Genomic DNA, 27,548 nt, shown 5'->3' with positions numbered 1-27,548 from the left:
GCTGTAGGGAAACAAAGCAGATGATTGGTTGCCTGTGGCAAGGGAGGAGAGGGGAGAGGGACTGCAATGGAGACAATTAGCAGCCAATTTTAAGACTGGTCAGATGTTGCTGTTAAAGAGTGAGAGGGTGGGGCTAATGAACCCAGTCTCATGCATACCTCTCACTATGAACTGGTGGCTCTCTGAACCTGTTTTGGCCGTTATTGTGGGATACTTACTATTTTCACTGAAGAAGTCAGTTGAACAGGTTCCTAGTTAGCAGCTCTCATACGAAAGGTCAGGTATCGAGGTATGGAGGTTTATTCCACCAGGTGTGCTGTGGATGGAGGCATTCATATCTATGACAGGAAAAGAGAGAGCCATGGAGGCTATCGCCACAGGTACTTATTTTAGAAACATGATGCTGACGGACATACTCAGCTTAATTTGTTCTGTCTTGTACACTCTAGCTGGTTCCCTCTGGCAACTTAGAAGCGTTATCTGGAATTACTGGGTCTAAGGGACCCAGAAATGTCGGGCAGTTGTCTTTGTCTCAGTGGACCACCAGAGTTCGTAAGTCAGTGACTCTCTCCAAGAGATGAGATAAGCTCCGGGGGGCCCCTGAGTCCCTAAGGTAAACCTCTGGGATGCTGCAAAGCCCAAAGTTTGGGACAGTTTTCTGGAGCAGAAGAAGCCTCAGGAGCCTCTGAAGGCCTCTCAGCCACTGGATTTGGAGGAGACTCTGGGATCAGGAGCTCTGCCAGGTAAAAGGTCGTCTTGCTACCTGAGGGCTGGCCTTGGCATTGTGGGCTGTCTTGGTATTGTGAAAGCTGGGAGCCTGGGTAAGCATCTCCCTCATAATACCATGTGTATTCCTCCCAGAGCCTTCTAAAGAGTTATGGTAGGTCCCACCACAGTGGAGAATTGCAGTCCAGTAATCCAGGAGAATTCCTTGAAAGAATTCTCTCAAATGTTCCTTGTTATGTTCCTTGAACATAACAATCTTATGAAAAAGGAGTCAAGATTCATTTAATGTTTTCCACTAGCTTTAAGTCTTTGTAGTAGTAATTGGGATAGAAGAGTGCAATTGATGCCAAGTGATAAAAATCCTAGGAAGCAGGATGAGAGATGATTCTTCTGTTTTTAGGGCTTGTACCTTTGGGTCCACACTCTCTCTCCATTATGGCTCTGGGAGCTTCAGGCACAGAAGCCTCTGCTTTAATTCTGACTGACTTAATCCCTGGCAGCCCTTTCTGGGTGATGGCTTGAAGTCACCCATATCCCTCAACAATTTAGCCCTCTGGGCTCCTGGGTGGCTCAGTGTGTTAAAGCCTCTGCCTTCAGCTCAGGTCATGATCTCAATGTCCTGGGATGGAGCCCCGCATTGGGCTCTCTGCTTAGCAGGGAGCGGGCTTCCCCATCCTCTCTCTCTGCCTGCCTCTCTGTCTACTTGTGATCTCTGTCTGTCAAATAAATAAATAAAATCTTTAAAAACTTTTGGCCCTCAATTTCTGGGGGTTGTTTATATTTATTTTATTTTATTTTCTTAGGTTCTGTGGTCTTTTAAAAGGTTGTGCATTTGGGGGTCCTTGAAAATACCAGCTAGTTGCCTTACTTCTGTGGTGGTAATAGTTCGGAGCTAGTATTAAACACCCTTATTAACCAGTCAGCCTATTTTCCCCCACTGTTTTATAAATATTTTTAAAATATTTTGAATCTTGAGATGTATAAAATTTTGAGTTTCAGTTTCTAATTCTCTATTATCCTCCCACTGGTCTGACCTCACAAATTGTTACTGCAACGTTCTGCCGTGGACATCTCCTGTGGCCAGACTCATAGGCAGACTCCTTTTTCCAGGATCTCTCTAAAGACCTTGTTGGGATTGGGGTCAGCCTCCACTAGCATAATGGTGTCAGGATCATTGGGGCTGGCAAGAGTATGCTTTGGTATGTCAGTGTGCAGCAACACTGACATAGCAAGCAGTGCACTGGGTACTTCTATGGGAGATTTATATTTAGTGAGGGGCTCACTAACTTTCTCCGGTGCTTTAAGCGATCAGACGCCAGGTTCTCTTATGCAGAGCCATTAGATCATGTATCACTGTATGCCAGGGGTGGGACCCAAATATCCCATAAATTCAGGGATAAAGTGTGAGAGCATCATGATATTCAGCAACAGAGAGTCCACATGCCTTGACTGAATTTGGTTTTCAGAAACCATGACTCCTCAAGTGAGGGTGCCCCAGTCTTACTGGCTAGGACTCAGAGTCCTGGTGCCTCCCAAAAAACAGCAGTCAGGGATAGAGAGTCTCCTTCCCCAACTTCCATGGCAACTTTCCCACACCTTTATGTAGAACCCCAACTTGGACAGGGGTTGACACTCATTTATACAGACCCTTAACTAACACTATGGGACTCTGAAAGTCTTAGCCAGTTCACCTAATAGTTGGCAGCTGGGTCCTTGCATAGAGTTGGAAACACACTGGAAGTCTAACACCCACTGTGGAAATTCACCCTCCTTTGGGTGTTAACAATTAGAAGACATGTCTGCAGAACCTCATACCAGCCCCCAAAGAACAACACTCTAAGGTTCAGGAGGACTCTGGTTGCTTTGTTCAGAGCTTGCACCTTGGGATAGAAAGCTGTGGCAGCACTCTGCATAGAAAGTGTGCAGCAGCACAAAACAGTGTAACTGAATGGCAGCAGGCAGTGGACCCCTCCCAGACAGAATTACCCACCCGTGAGAGCCAGTCTGTAAACCATTTGTAGCTAAACTGGTATTTCCCATGGTTGACTGCCAGTGTGACTCAATCCATCATGTTCCTGACATAATTTGTGATTTTGTTAAATTAATATTAATTAAGTAAAGCTCCCACATATTTGATGGTGAGCTGTAGTTCAACAAAGGACCACAGGGGATAAAATAGAAGTGTATTACTTACAAGTCCCAGAGGAAGTCCACAGCATACACCCTGGGGCCACACTAGAAGACAGGGCAGGATGGAGACAGGGAAAAATGCAGGCAGAGGGAGGCAGAACCTGGGGCTCATGTTTTTATTAGGGTTTGTGAGTAAAGAAATTTGGGGTTCCTAGGCTACAGATAAATTTTTCATTTCAAAAATAGTGGGGTCTTGGTAAACTTCATAGAGGTCTCATCTAAGGGGTACACAAAGAGAAGACCTTGAGAGATGGGGAATAATTCTTATCACAAAACCTTTGGAGAAGTTATATCAGGACATTTGTTTGTGACTCTCAGGAGAGGCCAGTGTCAGTCTGAGGAGAGGCCAGGAGAAGGCAGTATCATTCTGAGGCCTTTGCAGGCATGTGGTCAGACCAAACGAATGCCAAGGCAACAAAATCACAGGGTAGATTAGCTTAACTCCTTTTTTTTTTTTTAATAAATTTTTTAAAAGATTTTATTTATTCATTTATTTGACAGAGATCACAAGTAGGCAGAGAGGCAGGCAGAGAGAGAGAGGGGGAAGCAGGCTCCTCGCCGAGCAGAGAGCCCGGGACTCGATCCCAGGACCCTGAGATCATGACCTGAGCCAAAGGCAGCCGCTTAAGCCACTGAGCCACCCAGGTGCCCCAGATTAGCTTAACTCTTAATGACCATTGTCATTAGCTCATTTAATCTCATGTGATTAATCCTTGGTCTGATTGATCTTGAGTTAGCAATATTATGAAAATATTCATAAGAATTCTGGAAATTCTTACCCAGTTCAGTGGTTTGGTTTCTCAATTATTAGAAACCTGTACTCCAGAGGACTTGTTAAGAGTCTTCCACCAACTTCATTGAAGAAGGAGCACTTTGGACTGTAGTTGATTGTGAAAGCTTTCAGGAAAACATCTGAGTGGGAAAAAAAAAGTCTATGAATGACAAAAAATATTACAATGGCCCTGATTACACGTCAGACGACAGTTCATTAAGTGGCAAACACACATTTAAAAAATAATTATGGGGGGTGGCGCCTGGGTGGCTCAGTGGGTTAAAGCTTCTGCCTTCAGCTCAGCTTCTGCCTTAAGCATCCTGGGCTGTGTGCTCAGCAGGGAGCCTGTTTCCTCCTCTCTCTCTCTCTCTCTCTCCCTCTCTCTCTGCCTGCCTCTCTGCCTACTAGTGATCTCTGTCTGTGAAATAAATAAAAATAAAATCTTTAAAAAATAATTATGGGAAAGCTAAATGTTGGTGTAGTAGTACCCTGGCCTTGCCTTGTCCCTGAAACACAGCTAGATAAATATCAAATCATTCTGAATACCCAAGAAATCAACCTGAGGACTGATAGAACAGACTGCACAACTAAAAGGAGAGAAGAGGCCAGATCAAAAAGGTTAGGAAGTACAGAGTTGTGGTATGAGGGACAAATAGATCACTGTTGCTGCAGGAAGGAGGGAGCTCTGGTTGTGGGTAAAGACTAGAGAGAGTGGAGCACACAGGGATATGCACAAGTAGAACAATTCTCTAAAGCTATTTGGGAGGGACTGATTTTCATGAGTTTTTGCAACCAGTGTGGCTCAAAGATTGAAGTTTTAGAGGTTGGCAGGCTTGGTTGGGATAGAGATCTGAGAATGATGCCCTACCCTTGGAAAGAAGGCACACAAGAAACCCTGGCAGACAGTACCATCTGAGGGTCCTTCATGGGATCCCTCATGGCACATGGGGAAAGACTATTTGCTTTTCTTGCAGGGAACCTATGAGAGGTGGCATTCTCAGAGTCATCTCTCTGGGAACAAAAGAGTTGAGGGTGCCATTTCCCTTACCCACTCTTTCAGCGCAGGCACAGAGACATCTGCTGAGGGTGGTTAAATCAGACACTGGCTGTTTAACTTGTCTTTCTCCAAATTCCATCACCTTGTACTCTGGTGCAACTGCCTTTCTTGGTCAAATCTGCAATAGCTCCAGCATGATGAGAGTCTCTCCCAGAAAACCAGTGCACGTCCTTGTCACACCAGGTCCCTTAAGTTTAGAATTTTAAAAGTCAGCATGCTTGGCTGGATAGAGGCCAAAGTGCACTATGGTGGTGCTCCAGGCAGGCAAAACAAACAAATAAACAAACAAACAAACAAAAAACAAAACAAAACAAAACAAAAAACCCTGGAGACTGAGTGGAAAGAACAATCTGAAAACTAACCAAGAGGCACAAGGGGAAACTGTTCACTCTTCCAGGAGTGCTTCCCCGAGAGTAGCAAGCTCCTGGAGTCCCCTCTGCATGGACAAAGGATATGGCTGACACCATTTCCCTCCTCCACATTATAGCATTAACCAACACCAGTAAACAGCATAGTGCCAACACTGCCTGCCTAACCTACTTGCACCAAGTTCCACCCCCAGTTTTTCTTGGACAAATGTGCCTCTCTACAGACACACTGGGCTTCATCCCGATAAGACCAGCAGAAACCCCTGCACGCAGCACGTCAACTGACCATAGAGTTCAGCAAGGATTCAGTTCTAATGGAAATAGCATCAGTTTTCATGTAACAAGCAAACCATCCATGTCAATACAACTGGTGGGTATTCGTCCTTTTTTGATGGCTGAGTAATATTCTATGGTATATATAAACCAGGTCTTCTTTATCTACTCATCTGTTGAAGAACATCTCGGCTCCTTCCACAGTTTGGCTATTGCTACATCAAAAACAGTGAGCCCAAAGGGCACTTTCAGCTCCAGTCACCATAAACAGCAAGCCAAGCCAGTAGGGAGACCTCCCTCTGTCTGACCACCCTGAGAAGGACTAGGAGATGTGGGCTGTCTAAGATCCTAGGGAATGTATAGAAAGGCTTGTGCCCAGCTCTCAGGGTGGCATGGGCCATGAAGGGATCCTTGGGAGGCACCCAGCATGACCTGGGAGCTTTGGAAGAGGGCGAACACATGAGCCCATGATCACAGGCAGTTGTGGAGTCCCAAGGTGCAGAGACACTCACAGGTCCCCATGTAACTCCTCGAGGAGAGATGCAAAGGGTGGAAGCTGTGGGATTCAGTGGTTTGGCACAGAAAGAGCCCATGCCCATGACTGAGTAACAACTGTCAGGGCATCGTGACTCTCAAAGGGACCCTGGGGCAGCATTCAGTCAAACCTGGGAGCTGTGGAAGAGGGTGCATGACGAGCTACATCAAAAACTAATGATGATTATATGTTCGCTAATTGAACATAATAAAAAATAAATTAAAAGATAAGTCAATGCACAAGTATACAATGACATATGCACAAGGATAAGTAAAATATCATTCATACTAATGAAATGAAAAATTATCTAAAATTTTTACATAGATAATTAGCTAAATAAAAAATGGATGGGCACCTGGGTGGCTCAGTGGGTTAAGCCTCTGCCTTTGGCTCAGGTCATGATCTTAGGGTCTTGGGATCGAGCCCTTCTTTGGGCTTTCTGCTCAGCAGGGAACCTGCTTCCCCCTCTCTCTCTGCCTGCCTCTCTGCCTACTTGTGATCTCTCTCTCTGTCAAATAAATAAATATTTTAAAAATGGAGCCAAAACAACAACAACAACAACCACAAGCAGACCAGAGCGCACCTAGTTAAAAATCACAACACTATGGCCAAGGTCCAGAGACTGCCCAGTGAGGTCAAGGAGAGCCTCTGCAGATGACTGACATAAGGGATACAACACCCAAAACACAGCAGGAGAGTGCACACAACACACACCACAGAAACCCTGAAGCATTGGGTCCTGAACAGAATATGAACTCTTCATGAAGCCATTACTCTCAGGAGCAGGAAACAAAAGTTTTTCTAACACAGAGAAGAAGACAGAGACCTAGACAAAATGCCAATACAGAGGAATTCATCTCTGAAAGGTCATGGTCAGAGATCTAATCAAAACAGATTTAAGTGGAGATGGAGAGGAGAAGGGAGTTGAGGGAAATTGGAAGCAGGGGTGAACCATGAGAGACTATGGACTCTGAAAAACAATCTGAGGGTTTTGAAGGGGCGGGGAGTGGGAGGTTGGGGGAACCAGGTGGTAGGTATTAGAGAGGGCACAGATTGCATGGAGCACTGGGTGTGGTGCAAAAACAATCAATACTCTTATGCTGAAAAGAAATAAAAAATTTTAAAAAAAACAGATTTAAGTGAAACCATATGGCAATTGACTTTCTCCTCTTAACAGTTAAAATATATTTAAGTAATATGCCTGATAGAGAATACAAAACAATAATCCCAAGAATACTAACTGGGCTTGAGAAATGCATGGAAGACATCAGGGAGATCCTTACCACAGAGATAAAAGCATTAAGTAACAATTAGGCAATACAATAACTGAGATTCAAAACAGACTGGATGCAATGACTACAAGTATGGAAGACATGGAGGAATGAAAAGTGATATAAAAGAGAGAATAATGGAAAATGATGAAGCTGAACAAAAGAAAGAAAGATGGATTATGAGAGTAGATTTAGGAAACTCAGTGACTCAAACATAACATTTGGATCATAGGGGTCCCAGAGGAAAAAGTAAGAGAAAAGAGGGAAGAAGGTTTATTTGATGAAATTAGAGCTGGAAACTTTCCTAATCTGGGGAAGGAAACAGACGACCATATCCAGGAGGCACATAGAAGTCCCTCAAAATCAACAGAAACAGGCCGACACCAAGACATATGGAGCACTGGGCATTATACACAACTCACAAATTGTTGAATGCTACAACAAAAAATTATGATATACTATATGCTGGCTAACTGGACATAATAATTTAAAAAGACATGGTAATTAAATTTGCAAAATATAGTGATAAAGAAAAAAATCCTAAAAGCAGCAAGACAAAAGAAGTCCTTAACCTCCAGGGAAGATCCATAAGGTTAACTGCACCTTTCTTCACAAAAACATGACACGCTAGAAGGGAATGGCACGATAGATTTAAGATGCTGAATGGGAAAATTTGCACTCATGACTACTTCATCCAGCAAGGCTGTCATTCAGAATAGAAGGAGAGATAAAGAGCTTCCAGGACAAACAGAAACTAAAGGAGTTCATGACCACTAAATCAGCCCTGGAAGAAATATCAGAGGGGTCTCTTTGGGAAGGAAAGACCGAAAGTGGCAAACTCTAGAAAGGAAGAGAGCAGAAACAACAACAACAAAAACCAAGTAATAAAATGGCCACACACTCACACACACACACACACACATAAAATGGCTACACACAAACACACACATATATTTACACTGAGAGTATTTATATATATGTAATTACTCTGAATGTAAACGGACTAAATGTAATAAAAAGTTATAGGAGGTCAAAATGGAAATAAGCAAACAAACAAATGACAAACAAGACCTATCTATATTCTTCCTAGGAAAGACTAATTTAAGACTTAAAGACACTTGCAGATTGAAAGTGAGACAGTGGAGAAGCGATTATCATGAAAATGAGCATCAAAAGAAAGCTGGAGTAGTAGAACTTGTATCAAAAATATAGACATTATTTTACTTAAATATTTTATTTATTTATTTGAGAACGAAAGAGAGAGAGAACAGGGGGAGGAGCAAGGGAGAGGGACAAGCAGACCTTATCTAAGTGCAGAGCCCAACGCGGGGCCTGTTGTCATGACCCTGAGATCATGATCTGAAAAAAACCATGAGTTGGACCTTTAAATGACTGAGCCACCCAGGAAACCCAGAAAAAGACTAGATTTTAAACCAAAGACTGTAACAAGAGATTATAAAGGAAACATATCATAATAAAGGGGGCAATCCAACAAGAAGATTTAACAATTATAATTATGCCCCAACTAAAAAAAAAAAAAACATAAAAGAACTGATTGGTAATAATACAATAATATTAGGGGACTTTAACTCATCACCTATAGCAATGGACAGATCATTGAAGCAGAAAATCAACAAGAAAACATGGCTCTGAATGCCACACTGGACCAGATGGACTTCATGGATATATTCAGGACATTTCTTCTTAAAGCACCAGAGTACATATTCTTTTCAAGTGCACATGGAATATTCTCCAGAATAGATCACATACTAGTTCATAGATTAGGACTCAAAAAATATGAAAAGGTTAAGATCATACCGTGCATATTTTCTGACCACAACACCATGAAACTTGAAGTCAAACACAACAATAAATTTGGAAAAGACCACACATACATGAAGATAAAATAAGTTTCTAATAAAGAATGATTGGGTTAAATGAGAAATTAAAAAATAAATTTAAAAAACCACCATGGAAACAAATGAAAATGAAAACACAATAGTCCAAAACCTTTGGGATGCAGCAAAGGCAGTCTTAAGAAGGAAGAATATTGCAATATATGCTTACATAAAGAAGTGGGAAAAACCTCAAATACAGTACCTAACCTTACATCTAAGGAGCTAGAGAAGGGCCAGCAAGTAAAGCCTAAAGCCAGCTGAAGGGAAATAAATAAAAAGATTCAAGCAGAATTAAAAGATATAGAAACTAAGAAAAATTGGGGCGCCTGGGTGGCTTAGTGGGTTAAGCCGCTGCCTTCAGCTCAGGTCATGATCCCAGGGTCCTGGGATCGAGCCCTGCATTGGGCTCTCTGCTCAGCAGGGAGCCTGCTTCCTCCCCTCTCTCTGCCTGCCTCTCTGCCTGCTTGTCATCTCTCTCTGTCAAATAAATAAATAAAAAATCTTTAAAAAAAAAGAAAAAAAGAAAACTGTAGAATAGATCAACGAAACCAGGAGATACTTCTTTGAAAATATGAATAAAATTGGTAAACCCCTATCCAGTTTGGTAAAAAAAAAAAAAAAAAGTAAAAGGACCAAAATAAATAAAATAACAAATGCAAGAGGAGAAATAATAACCAACACCACAGAAATATGAAGAATTACGAGAATAGTGTGAAAAACCATATGCCAACAAATTGAGCAATCTGGAAGAAATGGATGAATTCCAAGAAACATAGACACTATCAAATCTGGAGTAGGAAAAAATAGAAAGTTTGGACAGACCCACAACCAGCAAAGAAATTGAATCAGAAATCAATAATCTCCCATCAAACAAAAGTCCAGGGTCAGATGGCTTTCAAGGGAATTTTGCTAGACATTTAAGAAGAATTAATACCTATTCTTCTCAGACAACTCCAAAAAATTAGAAATCGAAGGACAACTTCCAAACTCCTTCCATGAGGCCAACATTACCCTGGTTCCAAAACCAGAAAGTGACCCCACTAAAAAGAACTACAGGACAATATCGCAGGTGAATATGGATGCAAAAATTCTCAACAAGATACTAGTAACTTGAATTTAACAGTACATAAAGGAATTATTCACCATGATCACGTGGGATTCATTCCTGGACCATAAGGGTGGTTCAATATTTGCAAATGAATCAACATGATACACCACATTAATAAAAGAAAGTAGGAGAACCATATAATCCTCTCAGGAGAAAGAGAAAAAGCATTTGACAACATACATATGCCATTCTTGATAAAAACCCTCAACAAAGTAGGGATAGAGAGAACATACCTCAACATAATAAAGGCCATATATAAAATACCCCCAGCTAATATAATCTTCAATGGGGGGGCTTTTCTTCTATGGTCAGGAATAAAACAGTAATGTCCATTTTCACCACTGTTATTCAACATAATATTGGAAGTCCTAGCCCTAGCAATCAGACAACAAAAAGAAACAGAAGGCATCCATAGTGGCAAGGAAGAAGTCAAACTTTCACTGTTTGGAGACAACATGATACTCTGTAGAAAACCAAAAGACTCTACCAAACAATCACTAGAACTAATACATGGGAATTCAGCAAATTTGCAGGATATAAAATTAAGGTACAGAAATCTGAAAAAAATGTACAGAAATATGTTCCATTTCTACACACCAGTAATGAAGCGACAGAAGAAGGAAATCAGAGAATTGATCACATTTACAATTATGCAAAAAGCTATATGATACCTAGAAATAAACCTAGCCATAGAGGTAAAAGATCTGTTGTCTGAAAACTATGGAGCACTTTTCAAAGAAATTAAAAAAGACATAAAGAAATGGGGAGAAAAAGGAGGGGCACCCAGGTGACTCAATCATTAAGCAACTTTCTTCAGCTCAGGTCATGATCCCAGGGTCCTGGGATCGAGTCCCGCATCAGGTGACCTGCCCAGTGGGAAGTCTGCTTCTCCCTCTCTCTCTGCTGCCATACTGCCTACTTGTGATCTCTGTCTAATAAATAAAATCTTTTAAAAAAAGAAAGAAATGGAAAAAAAATCTCATGCTCATTGATTGGAAGAATAAACATTGTTAAAATGTCTATGCTAATGGTAAGATTTCATTTCTTTTGATGGCTGCATAGTGTATATACATACACACACTACATCTTCTTTATCCATTCATCTGTTGATGGACATCTAGGTTCTTTCCATAGTTTGGCTAGTGAGAACATGGCTGCCATAAACATCCAGGTTCACGTGCCCCTTCGGATCACTACGTTTGTATCTTTAGGGTAAATACCCAGTAGTGCAATTGCTGGGTCATAGGGTATCTCTATTTTCAACTTTTTGAGGAACCTCCATGCTGTTTTCCAGTGTGGTTGCACCAGCTTGCATTCTCACCAACAGTGTAGGAGGGTTCCCCTTTCTCTGCATCCTTGCCAGCATCTGTCATGTCCTGACTTGTTAATTTTAGCCATTCTGACTGGTGTGAGTTGGTATCTCATTATGGTTTTGATTTCTATTTCCCTGATGCCGAGTGTTGCCATTTGCAATGATGTGGATGGAACTAGAAGGTATTATGCTTAGCGAAATAAGTCAATCAGAGAAAGTCAACTATCATATGATCTCCCTGATATGAGGAAGTGGAGATGCAACGTGGGGGGTTTGAAGGGTAGGAAAAGAATAAATGAAACAAGATGGGATGGGGGGGTGGGGAGAGACAAACCATAAGAGAGTCTTAATCTCACAGAACAAAAAGATTGCTGGGTGGGGGAGGGAGAGGGTGGTGGGGTTATGGACATTGGGAGTGTGTGTGCTGTGGTGAGTGCTGTGAAGTGTATAAACCTGTTGATTCACAGACCTGTACCCCTGGGGTTAAAAATACATTATATGTTTATAAAAATTTTTAAAAAATTTAAAAAATGTCTATGCTACCCAAAACAATCTACACATTTAATGCAATCCCTATCAAAATAACTACCAACATTTTCCACAGAGCTATAAGAAAATATCCTAAAATTTGTATGGAACCATGAAATAACCAATAGCCAATGCAATCCTGAAAAGGAAAAGCAACACTGGTTGCATAAAAATTCTGACTTGAAGCTCTATTAAAAACCTGTAATCATCAAGACATCATGGTACTGACACAAAAACAGACGTATAGATCAATGGAACAGAATAGAAAACCCAGAAGTGGACCTACAAATCTATAGTATCCTAATCATCAACAAAGAAGGAAAGAATATCCAATGATAAAAAGACAGCCTCTTCAACAGTGTTGGGAAAACTAGACAGCAACATGCAAAAGAATAAAACTGGACTGCTTTCTTACACCATACACAAAAAATAAATTCAAAATGGAAGAAAGACTTATGTGAGAGACAGGAACCCATCAGATTCCTAGAGGATGACACAGGTATAAACCTCTTTGACCTTGGCCAACTCCTTACTAGACACATCTCCTTATGCAAGGGAAGTTATGAGCAAAATGAGCATATTGGGACAATATGCAAAGGCAAAATGAGGTATTGGGACTTCAAGATTAAAAGCTTCTGCACAGCAAATGAAACAATCCACAAAATTAAAAGGAGATATATGGAATGGGAAAAGATATTTTCAAATTATATATCTTATAAAGGATTAGTATCCAAAATCTATAAAGAACTTATCACACTCAACACCCCAAAAATAAATAATCCAGTTAAATTGGGCAGAAGACATGAACAAAAATTTTTCTAAAGAAGATGTACAGATGGCTCAAAGACACATGAAAAGATGCTCAACATCACTCATCATCAGGGCAATACAAATCAAAACTATGGTAAGATAACTCCTCACACCTGTCAGAAAGGTTAAAGTTAAAAAAGAAAACAAGAGTTGTTCATGAGGCTGTGGAGAAAGGGCAATCCCTTTATAATGTTGGTAGGAATGCAAACTGGTGCAGCCACTCTGGAAAACTATATAGAGTTTCCTCAAAAAGTTAAAAATAAAACTCCCCTATGACCCAGCAATTGCTGGGTATTTATCCAAAGGATACAAAAATATACATTCAAAGTGGCACATTCACCCTAGTGTTTATAGGGAGCATTATCAACAGTTGCCAAAATATGGAAAGAGCCCAACTGTCCATCGACTGATGAATGGATAAAGATGTGAGATAGATATATACATATATACATATGTGTGTGTGTGTATATATATATATATAAATGGAATTTTACACATAATATTTTATACAATGGACTATTATGCCACCATCAAAGAATGAAGTCTTGCCATTTGTAATGACCTTGATGCAGCTAGAGTGTATTATGCTAAGCCCAATAAGTCAGTCAGAGAAAGACAAATACCACATGATTTCACTCATATGTGGAATTTAAGAAACAAAACAGGTGAACATAAGGGATTAAAAAGAAGAGATAGGGAAGCAAACCATAAGATTCTACTCTTAATGATAGAAAACAAACTGAGGGTTGGTGGAGGAAGGTTGGGCCAACGGCCATGAGTATTAAGGAGGGCGCTTGTGATGAGTGCTGGGAGTTATATATAGGTGATGAATCACTAAATTCTACACCTGAAATCAATTTCACCACATATGTTAACTAACTAGAATTTAGGCAAAAACTTGAAAGAGAAAAAAAAACTGTCAATGTTTACTGTACTTTGTTATGACCCCTGCATTCCAGACACATTATATAACCAACATAAGCACATCTACATCAAATGAAAATATATTAGATGTGTTCATGAATTTTTTTGTAATCATAAAAAATGAAAAAATACAAACATCCATCAACTGTAGTTTGAATTATTTTAAAATGTGATGTATCTGTACAACGGAATGCTGCTATACAATAATAAAGAGTAACAGAAACTCTCACTCTCTTTCTCTGCTGTGTGGGGACACAGCAAAACTTTTGCTGTCCATAAACGTGCCTCACCAGAAACTGAATCAGCTGCATATTGATCTTGGATTCCCCAGCCTCTGGAACTGTGAGAAAATAAATGCCTGGTGCTTAAGCAACTAGTCTAGCATATTTTATTAGGTCAGAATGAGAAGAATCATACATATTTTGGTCTTGAGAAGGATGCTGCTATAACAACTAAAATTATGGAAGTGGCTTTGTAAATGGGTAGAGGCTGGAAACATTTTGAGGTAGATGCTAGAAATAGATGCCAAAGGCAATTCTGGTGAGATCTCAGATGAGGAACATGGTATCGGAAACTGAAAGAAAGGAAATCCTTGTTTTATAAAGCAGTTAATGATTTGACTTAACTGTGTTACAGTGTTTTTTGGAAGATAGGACTTACAAGCAATGAAATTGGATTTTTTTTAGCTGAGAATATTTGCAAGCACAGTTTTGAAACAGTGGCTCAGTTCCTCCTGAATGCTTACAAAAAAAAATGCAAAATGTGAGAGATTATTTGAAGAGGGAATTATTAGATAGAGACCAGAACTTGAAGATTTGGAAAGTTTTCAACTTATTCAAGTTGCAAAAAGTGAGAAAACTTGCTCTGAAGAGAATGTAAAGAGGGTAGCAGAACAACCTTTTGACAAAGATATAATGAGTGCAACTCATTTACATAATCTGACATCTCAGCAGAAGTCAAGAATAGAGATGGGATTACATAAATAGAGACACTGCCAGCATGAACATAAGGAAAGAGAAAAAGCAGGATGGAATGGAAGAAGGCTGTTCAGCTTCTTGAATTATACAAGGGAGGACCATAGAGCTATTTTCTTGTAAATGTGCTTTATCCTTAAAGCAAAGGGAGGAGTGATCCTTAAGGCAGTTCAGAGATTAGGGATACTGTCTCAGTTTCATCAGGTCCAATGGCTGGCATAGCCCCTGGGCTGGGTCCCCAACTGGCAAAATCCTATGGACAGGACCCTTGCAGAGACCTGAAGGGGTGGGACCTCAGCAGAGCAGGAGAGGTGATGCTGTCACCCCAGTGGCACATGGGCAATTGTGGAGATGGAGTCAGTCCAAAATCTGAAGGAGTAGACTGTTAGGATGGAAACCAGAGGAAGAGTTACATTTCAAACCCAAAACCAGTTTGCCAGCAAAATTTCTTCTTGCTTGTTGGACATCTGCATCAACCAAAGTGGATTATCCTAGAGCCTTAAGATCTAATGTAATTTATCCAGAGGACACAAAAGTGCTGATTTGAAGGGGCACACACACCCCAAGGCTTACAGCAACACTATCAACAATAATCAAATTATGGGAAAAGCCTAAATGTCCATTGACTGATGAGATGTGTGTGTGTGTGTGTGTGTGTGTGAGACTGTTACTCAGCCATCAAAAAGAATGAAATCTTTCCAATGGCAAAGACATAAATAAAACTAGAGTGTATTATGCTAAGCAAAATAAGTCAGTCAGAGAAAGACATATGATTTTACTCAAAGGTGTAATTTAAGAAACAAAATATGTGAACATAGGGGAAGGAAAGGAAAAAATGCGATAAGATAAAAACAGAAAGGGAGGAAGATATAAGAGACTCTATAGCTAAGAGAAAAAACTGAGGGAGGCTGGAGAGAGATGGGTGGGGAAATGGGCTAAACGGGTCATAGGTATTAAAGAGGGCACTTGCTGGAATGAGCTACACTATATGTTAAATAACTTGAATTTAAATAAAATAAAAAACAATAACATAAAGATCTAATGAATTTTCTCTTTTTTTTAAAGATTTTATTTATTTATCAGAGAGAGAGAGGGAGAGAGCGAGCACAGGCAGACAGAATGGCAGGCAGAGGCAGAGGGAGAAGCAGGCTCCCTGCCAAGCAAGGAGCCCAATGTGGGACTCGATCCCAGGACACTGGGATCATGACCTGAGCTGAAGGCAGCTGCTTAACCAACTGAGCCACCCAGGCGTCCCCTAATGAATTTTCATTATTACATTCTGGACATGCTTGGGACCCACAATCTCCTTCTTTCTGATTTCTCCCTTTTCAAATACGAATTTTTTTAAAGATTTTATTTATTTATTTATTTGACAGAGATCACAAGTAGGCAGAAAAGCAGACAGAGAGAGGAGGGGAAGAAGATTCCCTGCTGATCAGAAAGCCTGATGCCAGGCTCCATGCCAGGACCCAGGGATCATGACCTGAGCCAAAGGCAGAGGCTTTAACCCACTGAGCCACTCAGGTGCCCCTCAAATAGAAATGTTTAATTTATGCCTGTCCTGATTTTGTATTTTGGAGGCACATAACATTTTTGGTTTCATAGGTTCATAGCTAGAGTGGAAACTTACCTCAGTGTCTCACCCATACCTGATTTAGATTGTATTCACATGAGACTGGACTTTGTTGATGCTAGAATGAGGTCTTTGGAGCTGTTGGGATGAGATGAAAATGTTATGTATGCAATAAGAATCTGACTTTGGGGCACTAGGGATAGAATGCTACAGACTGGATTGTGTCTCCCCAAATTTCATATGCTAAAGCCTTAACCTCCAGTGTGACTGCATTTGGTGATAGGACCTATCAGGAGGCAATTAAGATTAAATGAAGACATAGGGTGAGGCACTGGTCCAATAGGAGGAAACACCAGAGAACTCTTATTTCTTTCAGTCATGTAAAGACAAAACAAGAAAACAATTATTTGTAAACCAGGACAAGAGCCTTACTAGAAACTCAGTCTGCTAGCACCTTGATCGTGGACTACTCAGTTTTCAGAACTATGGGAAATAAATCTGTTATTTAAGCTATCCAGTCTATAGTATTTTATTATGGCAGTCTAAGCAGGCTAATGCACATAATACACCTAATAGCACATCTCCACCTTGTGTGTACTGATACACCAACAACACTACAATAATACCACCCCTGCATATGAAAATCTCATACAGCATACATGCTTGTGTTTAAAGTAAAAAAAATGAGATATCTGTTATTTCTTGGATACATGTCAGTTCTCTTCTAAAAACCTTAGTGTTTGGGACATCTGGGTGGCTCAGTCAGTTAAGTGGTTGCCTTCAGCTCAGGTCATGGTCCCGGGGTCCCGGAGTCCTGCGCTGGTCTCCTTGTTTGGCAGGGAGCCTCCTTCTCTCCCCCTCTGCTTGCCACTCTGCCTGCTTCTGCTCTCTCTGTCAAATAAATAAATAAATAAAATCTTTTAAAAAAGGAAAACCTTCGTGTTTTAAATTTCCAGTCTAAATTTCTCTTGAGGTAACATTTTATATATGTTATGAGATAGATATGTTTCTATTTTGTGGTTGTTAGTTACCAGATTGACTTAACTTCATTTATGGAAAAACTATCTTCAATATTCTGAAGTGTCACAGTTGTTATGAATCAAATACCCTTGAGTGGGGGTCTTTTACTGAACTCTTTATTCAATTTTTATGATTGCACCAATAGTCACTGTGTTAATTACAGTAGCCTTGAAATACATTTTGATATCTGGTAAAAGGAATTCTTCCAACTTTGCCTCTCTTCTGCAAGTTTATCTTATTATATTTGGTTATTAGCATTTGCATATGCATTTCAGATTCACCCTTGCAAGTTGTACACACACACACGAGCAAGAATTTTGATAAGTTTCTAACTAGTCCATAGATCAAATTTTTAAATATTAAACTTCCTAAAATATTGAGTCTCCCACTCTTTTATCATGGAATATCTCTCTGTTTAGGACTTCCTAAATTTCTCTCAAACATAGTTTGATTTCTATGTACATATATTTTGATTTATTCATAGAATATTTCAAATATTCAAATTCTCTTTTAATTTGATGAATTATTAAATTTATTTACTACCATTCAATATAGAAATGTAAAAATACACTTGATTTTTGTATACTGACATGTATCCAATGGCTTTAGTACCTTCATTAATTTGAATAGTTCAATTGCATTTTAAATTTTCTACCATCCTGTTAACAACTCATTTCCAATTAAAATAAATTTTATTTCTGTACTTGCCTCATTATATTAGCTAGGACCTGAGAAAATATATAAATAATATAAATATAAATAAATATAAATGATGGTTGGTGGCATTGTAGACTTATTCTTGGTTTTAAAGGGGAAAGTTTGTACACTTAAATACTAAATATGACATTTATCTAAGGTTTTTTAAGAGATTCCCTTTGTCACTCAAAGAAATTACTTTCTATTTTTAGTGTCCTAAGAATTTTATCATAAACATATATTGTTTTAACAAAAAAATATGGACTTGGGGGGATCTTATGTTATTTTTCTTCTTTAATGTACTAATGCAGATATTTGAAATAATTAAGTTTTAAATCATTCTTCAAAACCTCTTTATTACAAGTGTTCTTACATATTTCTGTGCATTACAGAATAGATATAACATTCATTCACTGATATAATACTGTTTTAAATGCAGCTTGCAGGCAATATTCTTCAAAACATATTTACTGCAAGTGTTCTCAAACAGTTATCTACATGATGGGGCGCCTGGGCGGCTCAGTGGTTAAGCCTCTGCCTTTGGCTCAGGTCATGATCTTGGGGTTCTGGGATTGAGACCCGCATCAGGCTCTCTGCTCGGCAGGGAGCCTGCTCCCCCACTTTGCCCTCACCAGCTGCCTCTCTGCCTACTTGTGATCTCTGTCTGTCAAATAAATAAAATCTTAAAAAACAAAACAAAACAAACAGTCTCTGCATGCATTTCAGACTTGGCTCTAAACGCAGCATGGCAATTGTGTTGTTAGAAGTATCTTAATTACAACAGCTCTTAACACTAACCTACATGCATTTCAGAATGAGTGTAAGTTCTATGCACTAATATCACTGTACTCAACGCAGCTCGCATGCAGCATCTTAGAAAAATCTTTATTACAGTTGTTCTTAAGTTTTCTTCATGCTTTACAGAATGGCTGTGCATTTTTTTCACTGATATAACACTATATTAAATGCAGCTTGCAGTTAGAGTTCTGAGCAACATCTGTGTGTGTATGCCAATCAGCTCTTTTTTTTTTAATCTGAAACACACTTAACATATTGACCATTGTATTAGTTTCCAGTGAATAATATCCTGCTTTGATATTTATGTTGCAAAATGATCACAACAAGTCTATTAAGGTCCATTAACACACACACACACATACACAATCCATTATCACACACATTTACAATATTTTTTCTTGTTATGAGAACTTTTAAGATCTAGTCTCTTACCAACTTTCAAATATACAATACAGTATTGCACTAACTATGGTCACCATCTTGTACATTATATCCCCAGGACTTATTTACTTTGTAACTGGAAGCTTGTATCTTTTGACCACCTTCATCCACTTTGCACACTGCCCACCCCCTGCCTCTAGCAACCACCAACCTTCTCTCTATATCTATGAACTTTCGAAAACTATTTACCCTAAAGATACAAATGTAGTGATCCAAAGGGGCACATGCACCCGAATGTTTATAGCAGCAATGTCCACAATAGCCAAACTATGGAAAGAACCTAGATGTCCATCCACAGATGAATGGATCAAGAAGATGTGGTATATATACACAATGGAATACTATGCAGCCATCAAAAGAAATGAAATCTTGCCATTTGCAACAACATGGATGGAACTAGAGCGTATCATGCTTAGCGAAATAAGTCAAGCAGAGAAAGACAACTATCATATGATCTCCCTGATATGAGGAAGTGGTGATGCAACATGGAGGCTTAAGTGGGTAGGAGAAGAATAAATGAAACAAGATGGGATTTGGAGGGAGACAAACCATAAGTGACTCTTAATCTCACAAAACAAACTGAGGGTTGCTGGGGGGAGGGGGTTTGAAAGAAGGGGGTGGGATTATGGACATTGGGGAGGGTATGTGCTTTGGTGAGTGCTGTGAAGTGTGTAAACCTGGTGATTCACAGACCTGTACCCCTGGGGATAAAAATATATGTTTATAAAAAAAAAAAAAAAAAAAGAAAGGACCAATACCCAACTTTTGTAGCAACATGGACGGGACTGGAAGAGATTATTATGCTGAGTGAAATAAGTCAAGCAGAGAGAGTCAATTATCATATGGTTTCACTTATTTGTGGAGCATAACAAATAGCATGGAGGACATGGGGAGTTAGAGAGGAGAAGGGAGTTGGGGGAAATTGGAAGGGGAGGTGAACCATGAGAGACTATGGACTCTGAAAAACAATCTGAGGGTTTTGAAGGGGTGGGGGGTGGGAGGTTGGGGTACTAGGTGGTGGGTATTATAAAGGGCACGAATTGCATGGAGCACTGTGTGTGGTGAAAAATAATGAATACTGTTATGCTGAAAATAAAAAATAAATTAATTAAAAAAAATTTTCAAAAAAAAAAAAAAAAAGAAAACTGACTTTCAAATATAGATCTCAAATCATGAGAATTAACCTTATATATTATCCTTTTATAGATCACTGGACTTCATTTTTAATTTTCTATTAATTTGAATCAAAGTTTATGAGCAGCAGGGGTCTGTAATGTTTCTTCTTACATATTTAGTGGGATTTATTGTGAATATATCCGGCCTAGAGTTTTGTAAGAGGGCTTTTAATTACATGACTTTACTTTTAGAAGCTGTGTTTTCTAGGAAGTTTACTATTTCAACTATATTTTCATATTTAATGACCTAAAGTTGTTCATAGTATCTTTTTATAATCTCCTTAAAGTACATATGAATGGTAAGAATATCATTGTTTTTCGTTCTTGATATTAGTTAGTTGAGTAATCCCCCCTTTTTTCTGTTTTTGTTTTCAGTGAAGCACACCAGAGGTTTATCCACATTACCTTTTTTGTTTTTTTAGATTTTATTTATTTATTTGACAGAAAGAGAACAGAATCAGGGGAGCAGGGGGAGCAGCAGGCAGAGGGAGAGGGAGAAGCAGGCTTCCTGATGAGCAGGGAGCCTGATGTGGGGCTCCATCCCAAGACACTGGGATCATAACCTAAGCCAAAGACAGAGGCTTAACTGAGCCACCCAGGTGTCCCCACGCTAATAATCCCAATAAAGAATCAACTTTTGGTTACTCTTGTTATATGTTTGTTTTATTAATTTCTATTCTCATTCTTGTTATTTTCTTCATCTATTTTTTTTTTTGGTTAAATTTGTTGTCATTTTATTGCAATTATCCGAAGAGAGCGATTATATCAGAAATAACCAGACCGTCTCATTTTCTAGAGAAGCATTGATTTCCATGAAGCAAAAACAAATTTTTACATAGGCACTTTTGTTAGTAATCAAATCATAGCATGTTCTGATTTACTTTGTGATTTTTTCCCTTGGATTTTGTGTTATTTGGAAATATAGTTATTAATATCTCAATATAGAAATGATTTTCTAGTTATATTTTATTATTTATTTCTGGCTCAAATTTATTTTGGAGTCAGGAAATATATTCTGAACGATTTCAATCCTTTGAAATTATTGAGGCATCCTCTAGACCCAATATGTTGTTAATTGTCATAAATGCCTGGTGTGTAATTTTCCCATATTAAATTTGATGGATATAGTGTGTTTATAAACATCTATTTGGACAGTATATTAACCGCATATCAAAATCTCTAAAACCTTGCATATTTTTCACTTTTCAGCTTATTCAATCAATCACATCCCTGCTCTCTAGTGGCCAGAAATATTAATGTGCTTTCTTATGTGGTATGTGGTAGACAAATAACATTGTCTGGTCAGTTAGGTACAATTGTTCACAATTCTCTTTAAAACTGCTTATATGTTTTGGAGGAAGAATGAAGCAGGTTAAGAAACATAGAAAATAGCGAGTATTTTTTTTTTATTTTTATGTTTTTAAAAATAAAAAAACACTCCTCCAAGGAGCCAAAAGTTAGATGAATCCCCTTCTTTTATCCTTATGGCCATGGTTTGTATGTCTGAGTGTACAACGCACAGTGACTATGTCTTCTTCCAAAAATGGATGGAGGCAATAGGACTCCAACATTACTCTGTGATATTCCCCCATCTTTTTTTGTTGCCTTTTTAAAATTATTTTGGAACTTCTGGAAATGAAGCTTCTCCTCTCCTTATTGATACACTTAAGGGTATAAATTTTAACCTCTAATCATAGCTTTCAGGGCATCCTAAATATTTTAATGTGCCATAATCTCACTGTTGTTCAAGTGAAGGTATTTTCTATTTTCTTTGTGATTTCTTTCATAATTTGTGGATCATTTAGGTTACGTAATGTTCTGTCTTGGGTTTGGTCCCTCAAACACTTACCACATTAGCTGTTTCCTAAGTACCTCAAGAACTTACTTCATGTATTTGTCCCGTTTCTATCATTTTTGTAGATGGAAAGATTAGCCTTATATAAACTACTTAATCTGGATAGAAATTGAAGTTTAGGTATATTTTAGACCTGTAAAATAGATCAATATAAAAATAGCAAAATTCTGCTAATGTATACACATACCTGAATTCTTGGTGCTTGTGGAAAGCACCCAAAAATTTCTTGAAATTTTCAGTGTTTTATTATGATACAGATAATTCAGTGTAATATTATCATTAGAGCAATTTTATGATATTATTATTTATGAGGGGACAAAAATACTGCACAAAGTTACCTAAAACTGAACTTCCAAATTTTTTTTTCTTAAATTTCATCTAGCTTTAAAGCTTGACTTTTTTTTTCACCTTATTGAAGTATAATTGACATATAAAACACAGCACATAATTAATGTATACAATTTGGTGAGTTTGAATTCTGAACTAAGTTGGCAAAAACTGCCTCTGTCAATTTCAAAATAAGTATGCCTTTCATACTGATAGGCAATAAATATTCATTCACTACCTCTCCTGTGTCCAGAACCTCCAAGGATCCTATAGCCATATGACCACTGTATCCAGATAGCAGAAAACATATTGATGTGGTTAGATACTTTAATTGCATAATACTCCAAATTTTTTTAAATTTAAAATCTTTTAATTAACATATAGTGTTATTAGTTTCAGAAGTAGAGTTCAGTGGTTCATCAGTTGCATGTAACACCCGGTCCTTATTGCATCAAGTGCCCTCCTTAATGCCCACCACCCAGTTACCCCATCTACCCCCCACCTTCCCTTCTGCAACCCCCAGTTTGTTTCCTAGAGTTAAGAATCTCTTATGGTTTGTCTCCGTCTCTGATTTCTTTAATTTTTTTTTTTAATATTTTATTTATTGACAGAGAGAGAGAGATCACAAGTAGGCAGAGAGGCAAGCAGAGAGAGAGGAGGAAGCAGGCTCTCTGCTGAGAAGAGAGCCCGATGCGGGGCTTGATCCCAGGACCCTGAGATCATGACCTGAGCCGAAGGCAGAGGCTTAACCCACTGAGCCACCCAGGCGCCCCTGATTTCTTTAATTTTTTAAAAACAGAAGATATGGAGATCTCAAAGTCTGTCCCTTATAATAAGTATTGCTCAAATCATTTTATAAGAATTATCTCCTTTAGTACAACAAATCTGTGAGCTAATCACTCATATTATTATGTCTGTTATTATTTCTATCATTTGTCAAATGAGGTAATAAAGGGTAATTAATTTGCCCAAGATGAATCCCTCAGAAAGTTGTGTATTCCAGATTTGAACTCTTGATCCCTGATTCCAGACCCTTGTTTTAATTGCCATCTCCACAGTAGTACTGAACATTGGACCTGAAGCAGTTGTGCTTGCTGAAGGAAATTTCTTTGAGACAATCATGTGTCTTTTAAACACAGATGTATCAAGTACATGGGGCTGAGCCCAGCAGATCTGAGCTACTTGGAATAGAAGTCTGTGGGGCCTCCTGAATTTTTTTGATCTGTCCCTGCATTCTTTCTATCTGCCTCTGGGGCTTTTGTTAGGCTGCTTGGACTGTGCTTCAGCCCTGCAGTGCTATAAGCCACCTCCCCCCATGTCATTCTGTGTCCCAAGTGCTTAGCGGGGCCTGTTCAAGTGGAACCATTGTTTTCATTCATTCCACTTGGACATTCAAATCCTGACCTGCCAGGAGCTCCTGCACTGCCCTGAAGACTGCTGTGTGCACAAGCTGAGCTGGTCTCAGGTCCCAACTGCATGGGTTTCTGAGAAAAGAGTTCTTAGCTGAACCAAATGACTGGAGACATGATGAGATGTGTATCTCAGGGAATGTGTGAAAACAGCAGGGCTTAAAAAAAAAAGATTAAAAGAAAAAAAAGGGCAAAATAGGACAAAACAGGGCTATGGCAGAGAAAATTCTCCGAGAATAGATATGGGACTGAGATGGGAAGTATTTGCTTATTCTTTCTACATGCATGGCCCCATTTTGAGTTATTCGATCTCATATATTTAAAATCATGCAGTACAATTTTAGTTTCTAATAGCACATGTAGAATACATGCACTATAAAACTAGAAGATATTGTTCACTATGAGATGGTAGGACATGAACAGAATTGGGAGCCACACAGGTGGGGGCCTGAAAATAAATGTTGCCCTATGACAGCTGTATAAGCTTAGACAGGTTAGAAAATCTCTGTTCCTCCTGTGTGAGGGAGGAGATGGCACAGTCAAATATTACTTAGAACTTCACTGTACAGTATAGTTGCTATTATCCCTATGCAGGCATTTAAACTAAATTTAAAATTAAATTCGGTCCCTCAGTCAATCTAGCCACATTTCAAGTGCTCAAGAGCCACATGGGGCTTGGGGAACCTGCGTGGCTTTGTCAGTTGAGCAGCTAACTTTTGATTTAGCTCAGGTCATGATCTCAGGGTCATGAGATTGAGCCCCATGGTGAAGCCTGCTTAAGATTCTTTTTCATCCTCTCTTTCTCTGCCCCTCCCCCACTTGTGCTGTGCTCCCTGTCTTAGAAAGAAAGAAAGAGAAAGAAAGAAAAAAGAGTCATGTGGGGCCAATAGTTATCAAACTAGAATACTGAACAGTACATGCATGAAATCATCACAGAACATTCTAATGGACAGTGCTGGTCTATAAAAAGTGGATCGAATATAAATTAAACACAGTGCTGGGAATATATTACCATTTAACAAAATAATAATTCAAGGTTTGTATGTTTGTGAATCTGTAAAAAGCCTGATATATACAATGCCCTCTTTAATACCCACCACTAGGCTTGTATTGCATGGAGCACCCGGTGTGGTGCATAAACAATGAATCTTGGAATACTGAAAAAATAAAATTAAAAATTTTTTTTTAAAAGCTGATACATAAACCCATTCTTTATGCTCTAAGTTGTTTTCCTGTGAAAATCTTTGGGGCTGCCAAAGAAATATCCACCAACCAATGCATTTATGAGAGGAAAGAGAATGCAAGTTAGACTTTGGAAGAACTGGCATCCCCAGTACGAAACTCAGTAATTATACAAAGAAAAAAAATCAAAATCACAAAGACTTTCTACAGTCATGGTGGAAAACAGCAATATTCTCATAATTACCAAATTAGAAAAAACTGTTCCTTCTGAAAATATTGAGTTTAGCTCCTATGCCATGAGCAAAGTATCCCGATTTCTTTAAATCTTCCTAAATAAAACATGATTTTAATTTCTACAACTTTATTTAGTTTGACTTCTGGGGCAGATAAATTTTTATGTTGTTATAAATGTTATGAATTTTAAATGTTTAAGTGTTATTTAACTTAAATGGAAATACAAGTTTGGTATATTGCATTTCTATCCAATGTCCTGCTAAATGTGCTTATTAAACCTAATGATTTATCAGTAATTATTTTTCTCAACTTTTTGCTGTCTCCTACTAATAATTCTTTCACAATTATAATATCTTTTATTTACTTGCTTGCCTTATGGCACTGGCTAGAACTGACAACAATATAGAACTTTTTGCTTATTTATTTCACATGGAAAGCTTTAAAATCTTTCATTTAGGGAATAATTTTTAATTACAGATTTAATTTATGTAACAGGTCAGTATTTGTTTCTTTTTTCTGCTCCTATTTTTAATAATAGATGTGGCTTTAGAAATAAGACCATTTTGTATAAATTTTCACTTAATGACTAAACCTTGTTTCTGATATCCTCTCATGATTTTTCATGTTTGTTATTAATGTAGAGATACCACTCTTTTAAATTTATGATATTATTTGAGGCTTCTTCATTTTTTCTTAAAATAAATTTAACCAGCAATTTAGGTCTCAATAATCCACTTAAAGTATTATACTTGATTCATTACCCTTACTTCACAGGTTTTTTTTTCTTTTTCTTTTATTAGTTGCTTCAATCTGATTTCTGTGCTACTATACATATTTTTTTTCCATTTTAAAATTTACACCATAAATTCCAAGAAACTCATTCTGGCAAACAAAATCCAGTAATATATAAAATGATAAAACATTATAACATAGAAAGATTCGTTCCAGGGAGGAAGGAATGGTAAATTAAATATTTGAAAACCTGTCAATGCAAGTAATCACATTAAGAAGATAAAGAGGAAAAATAAGATTATTTCTCAATGCAGAAAACACACAATAAAATTCAGTACACACCCATCATAAGTACTCTTAGCAAAGGAGGCATTATTATTTCATTTTTAAACTCATCTACTGAAATACATTTGCACAATGACAAAGAGCTCACAGAGAAAATTAAACAGCACCACTTGTGAGCAGAATGATAGAGAACACATTATGAAAGGCAGGGCTGCCACAATATCAGACAAACCTCCCTGAAAGACTGGGGAACAAAGGGCCACCATGAGTTAAGCGGGCAAGAGAAAATAAAAGCCAGGGTCACACAGAGGGCAGCGGCTGATTAAGCTGTGTCAGGATTCTATGAAGTCTGCAGCTTCTGCACAGTGGGAAGGGAGAACGGAAAATCACTACAAACTAAGACATCTGAGAGCACGATAGCGGCCTCAGACCAGAAGCACTGCCTGTAAAGCCTGGCCGGCAACGAGCCTTTCCAAAGTAAGCTCGTCAGAACTTCCTGAGTAAAGACCGAAAGAAATCACGTCTTGTCAACAACAAGCTTTCCACAGTGACAGTCACAGGGCTAGAGGGGGGGGGAAATCACAAACACACAAAGACCCATGTAGACATAAAACGGAGTGAACAGAAAAAAAAAAAAAATACGAAATTCATGAATGAGCTGTTCCAGCAAAAACAGTGACGGGCGGGGAGGATTATGATTTTTAAAATGGACACATATGAAAAAGCAGTAAAGAACAATGTGTCTGAGTGAACGCTGGAAGAGATTAAATTAAAACCTCCGAGAGGTGTGATTACGTCCTCCAGAGAAGCCCGCGAGTGACGGGCTTTGGGATCGGCCAGCTGGCGTGCGGCGGAGCAGGGGCAGAGGCCTGGGAAGGGGCGGGGCAGCCCCGGCTGCCGAGAACAATGGAGGTTACGGAACCATCGCACACACTGTACAGACCGTACAGAATGGATAGAGGACTGACGTTGCCCTCACAGGAAGTGTCCGCCGCGCCTGCCCAGAGAGGAAGTAGGAACCCATAGTCACAGGAAGAGAGCCGGGGAGAGGAAAAGAGATGCACACTTCCTAGAC

The 27,548-nt window shown here is 38.8% G+C and overlaps 1 long non-coding RNA gene across 1 annotated transcript; it reads right to left on the bottom strand.

The window, feature by feature from the left end:
* Window positions 1-224: 224 nt before the first annotated feature.
* LOC309866471 lies at window positions 225-27,399 on the bottom strand. Its single transcript, XR_014312703.1, has 4 exons — window positions 27,250-27,399; window positions 4,737-4,932; window positions 3,696-3,828; window positions 225-338 (listed from the first exon to the last, which is right to left on the bottom strand). It is a non-coding gene; the product is annotated as an uncharacterized lncRNA (long non-coding RNA).
* Window positions 27,400-27,548: the final 149 nt, after the last annotated feature.

Source organism: Mustela nivalis, assembly GCF_964662115.1.
Source record: "Mustela nivalis genome assembly, chromosome: 6".
Lineage (NCBI taxonomy): Eukaryota > Metazoa > Chordata > Mammalia > Carnivora > Mustelidae > Mustela > Mustela nivalis.
This window is presented reverse-complemented; position numbering and strand designations above follow the sequence as displayed.